The sequence below is a fragment of the Lactuca saligna genome, chromosome 8 (genome assembly GCF_052625555.1).
Source record: "Lactuca saligna cultivar CGN05327 chromosome 8, ASM5262555v1, whole genome shotgun sequence".
NCBI classification, from domain to species: domain Eukaryota; kingdom Viridiplantae; phylum Streptophyta; class Magnoliopsida; order Asterales; family Asteraceae; genus Lactuca; species Lactuca saligna.
In genome coordinates, this window is record NC_136424.1 from 41,278,947 (window position 1) to 41,289,243 (window position 10,297).

Here is a 10,297-nt window from a genome sequence, read left to right on the forward strand (position 1 = left end):
TAGCAACACTTTACTCATAAATAAAACACTTTTATTCATCATCAAATGTCAATTACACTTTACAAATTTCGAGATTATCTAACTACTAAATCTAATATCATCCTTCAGCCCTATGCTCCGAGCATGCTGGAGATGCTTAATCCGAGTCAGTCCCTTCGTGAGGGGATCTGCCGGATTCTCATCTGATGATACCCTCTTTGCCACGAGGAGTCCTTCTTCGATCCGATGTCTGATGAAATGGTATTTTCTGTCGATGTGTCTGGATCTCCCGTGATCCCTTGGTTCCTTGGCTAAGGCAACAGCACTTTCACTATCACAGAAAATTTCCATTGGCTCTTTAATAGCTGGTACAACTCCAAGGTCTCCAATGAAGTTCCTCAACCATAACGCCTCCTTTGCCGCTTCACTAGCTGCAATATACTCTGATTCACAAGTAGAATCTGCCACTGTCTCTTGCTTGGAACTCTTCCAAGAAATTGCTCCTCCATTTAGGGTAAAGACCCAGCCCGACTGAGAGCGGAAGTTATCCCTATCAGTCTGGAAGCTAGCATCACTATACCCTACAACTCTCAAGTCATCACTCCCACCGAGGGTCCTTAGTCCTTCGTAGGTACTTGAGAATATTCTTTACCGCAGTCCAGTGTGCCTTGCCAGGGTTCCCCTGAAACCTGCTAACCATGCTCAAGGCAAAGGCTACATCAGGTCGAGTACACGTCATAGCATACATGATCGAACCTACAGCCGAAGCATAAGGTACTCGACTCATTTCTGCTATCTCAGCCTCAGTGCTAGGGCTTTGTGTCTTACTCAACTTGGCGCTACTCTGGATGGGCAACTCTCCTTTCTTGGAGTCTTGCATTCTGAATCTCTTCAGAACCTTCTCCAAGTAGGTACTTTGACAAAGTCCAATTAGTCTTTTACTCCGATCTCTCAAGATCCTTATCCCCAAAATATAGACAGCTTCACCAAGGTCCTTCATAGCGAAACACTTTCCAAGCCAGGACTTTACTTCCTGCAGGGTTGGAATGTCGTTTCCTATGAGTAGTATGTCATCCACATACAATACCAAAAAGCTAACTATACTCCCACTAGCCTTGACATATACACAAGATTCATCTTCACTCCTAGAAAAGCCAAATTCCTTGACCTTTTCATCAAAGCAAAGATTCCATCTGCGAGGCGCTTGCTTTAATCCATAAATGGACTTCTCAAGCTTACACACTCTATTAGGGTACTCGTTGCTGACAAAACCCTCTGGCTGACTCATGTAAACATCTTCAGCCAACTTCCCATTAAGGAAAGCGGTTTTGACATCCATTTGCCAAATTTCATAGTCATGAAATGCGGCTATGGCTAACAGAACCCGAATAGACTTAATCTTGGCTACCGGAGAAAAGGTCTCATCATAATCCACTCCAGGAATTTGGGAGAAGCCCTTTGCAACCAGTCTAGCCTTATAAGTGTGTACTTTACCATCCATGTCGGTCTTCTTCTTGAAGACCCATTTGCACCCTACAGTCTTTCGACCTGGTACATTCTCAACCAAGTTCCAAACTTGATTGTCATACATGGATTGTATCTCGCTATCCATAGCCTCTTTCCATTTGGCAGACTCGGGGCCTGCCATGGCTTCCTCGTAGCTGTTAGGGTCATCTTGACTTACTAGTGTCTCATCACTAATAAGTGTCTCACCTTCTGCAGTAATATAGAATCCATAGTAATGCTCAGGTGCACTCCTAACTCTCATGGAACGCCTCAGAGGTACAGATTCGTCAATTGGCTCAACAGGAGTTTCCTCCTCAAGTTGAGGGCTAGAGTTTGAAGTTCCTTCACCACTTGACTCTTGAATTTCTTCAAGATCAACTTGCCTCCCACTGTCTCCTTGGCTTATAAACTCTCTTTCTCGAAAGACTCCTCTTCTTGCTACAAAGACCACATTGTCACTAGGTCTGTAGAAGAGGTAACCAAAGGATTGCTGTGGGTAGCCGATGAAAATACACCTCTCGCTTCGGGGTTCGAGCTTATCATGAGTCTCGCGTCTCACGAAAGCCTCGCATCCCCAAATCTTGATGTGGTCTAGTTTAGGTACTTTACCAGTCCACATCTCGTGAGGAGTTTTGGCAACTTTCTTTGTAGGGACTAGATTAAGGATATGGGCGGCAGTCTCTAAGGCATACCCCCAGAATGAGATTGGTAGCGAAGCTCGACTCATCATGGAACGAACCATGTCCAACAAGGTTCGATTACGCCTCTCAGCCACACCATTCAACTGCGGTGTCCTGGGAGGTGTCAATTGTGAGACAATCCCACATTCCCTTAGATAGTCGAGGAACTCTGAACTAAGATACTCACCACCCCGATCGGATCGAAGCATCTTAATGTTCCTGCCCAATTGATTCTCGACTTCCTGTTTAAATTCCTTAAACTTCTCGAAAGTCTCTAACTTATGCTTGATTAAGTAGACATATCCATATCTACTGTAATCATCAGTAAAAGTCAAATAATAACGATTAGCATCCCTTGTGGCATGTTTGAATGGCCCACACACATCCGTGTGTATAAGGTCCAACAAACCTTCACCCCTTTCACATGAGCCTGTGAAGGGTGACTTTGTCATTTTTCCAAGTAAGCATGATTCGCAACTATCATTTGACTTTAGGTCAAACGACTCCAAGACTCCATCCTTTTGGAGTTGGCCTATCCGTTTCTTGCTTATATGTCCAAGACGACAATGCCATAATGATGCTTTATCCAAGTTATTATTATTAGTAGAATCAATACACAAAACATTATTTCCTAAGTTATCTACAATAGATACAGCTTCATACACACCATCACAAGGTAATGCTTTAAAATAAAGTACATTATTAAAGAAAGCATTAATCGAACCAACTTCATTATCAAACGAAAAGGTGAAACCTTGTTTGTACAATGCATGAAAGGAAATAATATTTCTTGCCATTTCTGGCGAATAACAACATTTATTCAAATCTAAATTTAACCCACTACTTAGCGATAAAGTATAAACTCCAATCTTGGTGACAGGTGTAACTTTCCTATTCCCCATGATTAAGTTTATTCTTCCTTGCTCCACATTCTCACTTCTTCCTAGTCCCTGCAAGTCACAACAAATATGAATACCGCAACCGGTATCAAGGACCCAAGATTTCGAATGGGGTGAGTTATTAGAAATGATAGTGTAAATACCTGCATGGTTGGGTTTGACTTTCCCATCCTTCACATCCTGCTGGTACTTTGGGCAGTTCCACTTCCAATGAGCTTTTTCATGGCAATAGAAGCATTCAGCCTCTTTTGGGTCAGAAGAAGGAGTAATGAAACCTTTCTTGGTTCCACTTGAAGAAGAGCCATCAAGGGTCCGAGCCTTGGTACCCTTTGAAGATCTCTTTCTCTTCCTCCCTCGACTTTGCCCGATTGCCAAGACCGGAGTTGAGTCCGGAGTAGGAGTGATAGCAACCGACTTCCCCTTAAGACCTGTTTCTGCGGTCTTGAGAAGTCCCTGAAGTTTGCTGAGGGTGACCTCTTCCTTGTTCATGTGATATGTCATGCGGAATTGATCATAGCACGATGGTAAGGAGTGCAAAATGATATCTATTGCAAGCTCCTCAGGGAAGTTCACATTAAGCTTCAGCAAACGATCCACATACCTTTGCATTTTCTGCATGTGGCTCGTGACGGACTCTCCGTCCTTCATCATGGTTGTTATCATGGAGCAGATGACTTCGTACCTCTCTTGTCGTGCACTTTGATGGTATCTTTCCATCAAATCTTGGTGCATTTCATAAGGGTAGAAATCTTCATAAGACTTTTGGAGTTCAGTTGTCATGGTGGCCAACATGATGCAAGCCACCTTGGTTGCATCTCTTTCATGAGTATGAAAGTCAGCGATCTCCTGGGGAGTTGCAGTGGACTCATCAATTTCCTTAAGCTCCTTGTCAAGGACATATTCTTTGTCCTCGTAGCGGGTAATCATCCTGATGTTTCTGATCCATTTATTGAAGTTGGATCCATCAAAGGTGACTTTCCCACACAAACTCATAAGAGTAAAGGAGCCATTAGGATTCGAGCCAGAAGCATTGTTTGAAGACATCTGAAAGAGAAGAACAAGTTTAGTTTAGATTTAAGAGAGTCCTTAATAAAACACCCAAATGTAATATTAAGGCTAGGATCCAATCACAATATAATATAACTTAGAAGAGGTATGCCGTAATCTAAGCTATACCATATTTGAAAGGTAGGTGAATGACGATTCACCAATTTCCACCACGAAAACCGAAATATTAGATATTTAGTTTTTATTGGTTTTAGAAATTCCTAGATTCTTTGAGATCCAATGAACTTTTCAAAGGCATGTTTCAATCTCGGGAGTGCCCTCCAGGTTTTGTGACTGGGATGCCGAGGATCACAAAACGAGGTGTGAAGTAACCATGTAAATCACTTGGTACCCTTAAAGTTTATCACTCAATAGATGTGCCGGTAAACCACACACGCTCCACCGATACTATAATAAACCTTAAGTCACCCTTTACCTACCTTGTTAAGTCCAAGTTAGTGTGCCGGTTAACCACACACGCTCCACCAACGACTTAGACAAAGTGTAAAGTGTAATTTCATGGATTAGTACCTTATTCACATTTTTCCTAAAGTAACTAAGATTGGGAATTTAATAAACATTTAGTTACTTTATTATATTCATCATACTTTGAATGAGAATTTATAAGTCCTTGTCTTACCCATTCGGCTAACGACCCTCCACCAGTCAAGCAAGCGGTGGGTGAGAATATACACCCATTAAGTCACCATTTTATAGGCAACAACCTTATACCCACCTTATAGACCGGCTTCGTGAATGAGGCGTACTAGCGGTAAGACGACTTTATTCTTATACATATATATATAATTATTAAATTATCATAATATAAGTATAAGGGTTGAATTTTAACTTTTAAAATTCTAGGGGTTAGAACTTAAAGTTTTAACTTAACTTTACTTGTTCCAAAACTTGAGGGCAAGTTTTGTAACTTTCAAAACTTTTCATTTCTTGTAACTTATGAGTTTAATAGAGTAATAAAATGAAGACTCTTCATTTTTCTAACTCTTGTGTTTTCTTAATGGTTTTAACTCAAGTGTGACTCTTGGTTTTCCATAACATAAGGATAAGTTATGGACTCTATTAAAACACATTATGATCAAGAATTAAACTACCAAATAGGTTACAAATAATTCCTATGATCATCTAAAACATCATAAGAACAAGAACATGAATATGAACACAATCAAAAATTACATAAAACTTTGTAATTTTGATAACTAGTTGTTGTAAATGAATTAGCAAAGACATTACACCACCAAAAAACAAGTTTTCAATTACCAAAACAGTTTAGGGTAATGTTTCTAATTCATTTCCAGCAACTGAATCGAAAATCTGCACTCAGTCGACCCTACTCGCCGAGTGCATAAACTGACTCGCCGAGTTGGTTGAAGATACTCATGGACTCGACGAGTCCCCCCTATGGACTCGACGAGTCCATTCGCAGACAGCAAAATTTCCGATTATGTTTTCAACTTTTAAGCACAAATAAGAAAAAACAAGCCTAGGCTCTGATACCACTGATGGGTTTTGAGCATTCTAACACTTCCTAAGTGTACATGCAACCCTAATAACCTTGGATCTATGTTTGTCTAATTGTCATGCAAAGTTGAATTCCAAGGTTATATTCCTATCTAACATACATGGGGAACAATTTTAACATAGAGTATAGATAGAATAACTTACCTTGTTGTTGTTTGTGTTCCTTGAAACCTTCTGAGCCTAGCACCCCAAGTGTGATGCCTCAAATGCTTCACACAACACCAAATGTTCTTGGAAGAACTTATGAGAGAATACTCACTTCTTCAAAATCGGCCAAGCCCTCTTGTTTCTTAGTGTAGCCGATTTGGGTGGAGAATATGTTACTTATATAGTGTTGACACATCTAGGGTTAAACCTTAATGTGTCATGACTCTTCATTTCCATGACCCATGGGTTTGTAACTCCCATGGAGCATCCATGGAGCATCCTATGGGTGGAACCCAACTTGATAGTCCATGGAGCCTTTTAGCCCACTATACAAGATATGGATGATTTACTTAATCAACCCATATATTTAATTAGTTATCTTTTGATCACTTAATTAATTCTAAATTAATTCTTAATCAAACTAATCAAATAATATTATTAATATATTAGAACTTATAATATATTAATAATCTCCAAGTATTATTTCTCTCATTTAGTCTATCCAATTGCATGGTGCCATGCAACCCAAATGGACCATGCCGGGTCGGGTCAAGTACATACCAGAAATAGTTATGGACTTAGACACCTTATCCAACAGCATGCACACTTAGGAAGTGTTAGATTGCTCAAAACCCAACAGTGGTATCAGAGACTAGGCTTGCTTGTTTGATACTTGATGCAAAATATTGAAAAAAAAGTCGAAATCGTTGCTGTCAGCATGGTGGACTCGCCGAGTCCATTGGGGGGACTCGACGAGTCCAAGGCAAACTTCAACCTACTCGGCGAGTAAGTTCATGCACTCGACGAGTAGGATCGAAAGAGTGCAGATTCTCGACTTTTGCTGTTGGAAATGGACTAGAAACATTACCCTAAACTGTTTTGGTGTTATAAAACTTATTTTAGTTGGTGTAATGGTTGTTCTAATCCATTTGCAATAGCATATATCAAAATTCCATGATTTTATGTGTTCATATAATTCTTGAATTTTTGATGATCATGTTCATGTTCTTATGAATTTAGAAAATGATAGGAATTATTTGCTGAATTGTTTAGGATTAATTCTTTATCATTTATGTGTTTTAATGGAGTCCATAATTTGTCCTCAAGTTATGGATTACCAAAGGTCACTTTCATTTAACACACACTTAAAACACATAAGTTACATGAAAATGAAGAGTCTTCATTTTTAAGAACCTTTAATTCATAAGTTATGAAATGAAGAGTTTTGCAAAGTTACAAAACTTGCCCTCAAGTTTTGGAATTTGTAAAGTTTCACACACTTTAATAAACTTTAATTCCAAACCTTAGAGTTTTAATAGTTAAAATTCAACCCTTATACTATTTATAACATTAATGGTTAATTATTATATATATGTATAAGAATAAGTCGTTTTACCGTTAGTAGGCCTCATTCACGAAGCCGGTCTATAAGGTGGGTATAAGGTTGTTGCCTATAAAATGGCGACTTAATGGGTGTATACTCTCACCCACCGCTTGCTTGATCGGTGGAGGGTCGTTAGCCGAACGGGTAGAACAATGACTTTAAATCCTCATTAAAAGTATAATGAATATTATAAAATAACTAAACTCTTTTAATTCCCAATCTTAGTTATTTTAGGAAAAATGTGAACATGGTGCTAGTCCATGGAATTCACACTTTTTACCTTACTAAGTCGTTGGTGGAGCGTGTGTGGTTAACCGGCACACTAACTAGGACTAGTAAGGATCACGAAGGGTGACTTAATGTTTGTCATAGATCAATGGAGCGTGTGTGGTTAACCGGCACATTGATTAGGTGATAATATTAAGAGTACCAAGTGAATTAGCATGGTTATTCACACCTTGTTTTGTGATCCTCGGCATCCCAGTCACAAAACTTGAAGGGCACAATCGAGATTGAAACATGCCATTGAAAAGTTCAATGAATCTCAAAAGAATCTAGGAATTTCAAATCCAATTAAACCTAATAAATCATCTTGTTTTCATGGTGGAAATTGGTGAATCGTCATTCACCTACCTTTCAAATATATTATTACTTAGATTACGGCATCCCTCTTCTAAGTGTAATATATTGTGATTGGATCCTAGCCTTAATATTACATTTGGGTGTCTTATTAAGGATCCTAAATATCTAATCTAAACTTACTTTCTTCTTTCAGATGTCTTCCAACACTAATGCTTCAGGCTCTAACCCAACTGGTTCTTTCTCTCTCATGAATCTTTGTGGGAGGGTCATCTTTGATGGTTCCAACTTCATGGATTGGATTAGGAACATCAGGATGGTTACTCGTTACGAGGACAAGGAATATGTCCTCGATAAGGAGTTAAAAGAACTTGATGAGTCTACTGCTACTCCTGAGGAGATCGCTGAATTCAGGACTCATGAGAGGGATGCTACTAAGGTGGCATGTATCATGATGGCCACGATGACAGCCGAGCTCCAAAAGTCGTATGAAGATTTCTACCCTTTTGAGATGCACCAAGACCTGATGGAAAGGTACCATCAGAGTGCTCGTCAGGAGCGGTATGAAATAATCTCCTCCATAATAACTACCCGCATGAAGGACGGTGAATCCGTCACGGGCCACATGCAAAAGATGCAAAGGTATGTGGACCGTTTGCTGAAACTGAATGTTAACATCCCTGAGGAGTTGGCAATTGACATCATTTTGCACTCCTTGCCTTCTTGTTATGATCATTTTCGAATGACATATCATATGAACAAGGAGGAAGTTACCCTCAGCAAGCTTCAAGGACTCTTGAAGACCGCGGAATTCGGTCTTAAGGGTAAAGTGGTAGTTACCTCTACTACTCCTACTCCAACATCTACCCCTGTTTTAGCTATTGGGCAAGGCAAAGGGAAGAAGAGGAAGCACCCTTCGAAGGGTACCAAGGGAAATTCTCTTGAAGGCTCCTCATCAAAAACCAAGAGTGGTTCTGCCACTCCTTCTTCCATTCCCAAGGATGCTGAATGCTTTTATTGCCATTAAAAGGCACACTGGAAGCGAAACTGCCCTAAGTGTTGGATAAGGTGTCTAAGTCCATAACTTATTTGGTATATACTTGACCCGAACGGCATGGTCCATTTGGGTTGCATCTCATCCAAACTATTATGGATAATTTTATGAGAGTTATACACATATGTTTATTAATATATTATGAGTTATAATATATTAATATGAAGTTACGTTATTTAATTAGTTTTAGTCTTAAATTAATTATGAATTAATTTAGAGATTAAAAGGAATACTAATTAAATTATGGGCTATTTGTTTTATATAGTGTGGGCTAATACTCATTTGTTAATGGGCTAGGCTTATGTGGAAGTCCATGGATGATCCATGGAGCTTTTAACCCATGGATCCTTGGAAAGGAACAGACATGGGTTATTAGGGTTTCACCCTAACCATGCACACTATATAAGCATGCTTATGGAGCATGAAATGGAGCCTAAGAGAAAACTAGTGAACTAGTGTGTGTGTGTGCATGTGTATGGCCGATTTTATACAAGGTGTATACTCTCTCAAAGTTTTCCAAGAGTTTGTGGTGTTTGTGATTCCATTTGAGGCATTCACACTATTGGTGCTTAGCCCTCAAACTCCGTAGAACCAAACTCACCAAAAGGTATGTAATCTCTTCTAACTCTTTTATGTTGAAATGTTCCCCATGCCATGTTAGATAGGTTATAAACCTTGGAAAATTATTATTTTGCATGTATTTAGACAAACATAGATCCAAGGTTTATTAGGGTTGCATGCACACTTAGGAAGTGTTAGATTGTTCAAAACCCAACAGTGGTATCAGAGACTAGGCTTGCTTGTTTGATACTTGATGCAAAATAGTGAAAAAAAAGTCGAAATCGTTGCTGTCAGCATGGTGGACTCGCCGAGTCCATTGGGGGGACTCGACGAGTCCAAGGCAAACTTCAACCTACTCGGCGAGTAAGTTCATGCACTCGACGAGTAGGATCGAAAGAGTGCAGATTCTCGACTTTTGCTGTTGGAAATGGACTAGAAACATTACCCTAAACTGTTTTGGTGTTATAAAACTTATTTTAGATGGTGTAATGGTTGTTCTAATCCATTTGCAATAGCATATATCAAAATTCCATGATTTTATGTGTTCATATAATTCTTGAATTTTTGATGATCATGTTCATGTTCTTATGAATTTAGAAAATGATAGGAATTATTTGCTAAATTGTTTAGGATTAATTCTTTATCATTTATGTGTTTTAATGGAGTCCATAATTTGTCCTCAAGTTATGGATTACCAAAGGTCACTTTCATTTAACACACACTTAAAACACATAAGTTACATGAAAATGAAGAGTCTTCATTTTTATGAACCTTTAATTCATAAGTTATGAAATGAAGAGTTTTGCAAAGTTACAAAACTTGCCCTCAAGTTTTGGAATTTGTAAAGTTTCACACACTTTAATAAACTTTAATTCCAAACCTTAGAGTTTTAATAGTTAAAATTCAACCCTTATACTATTTA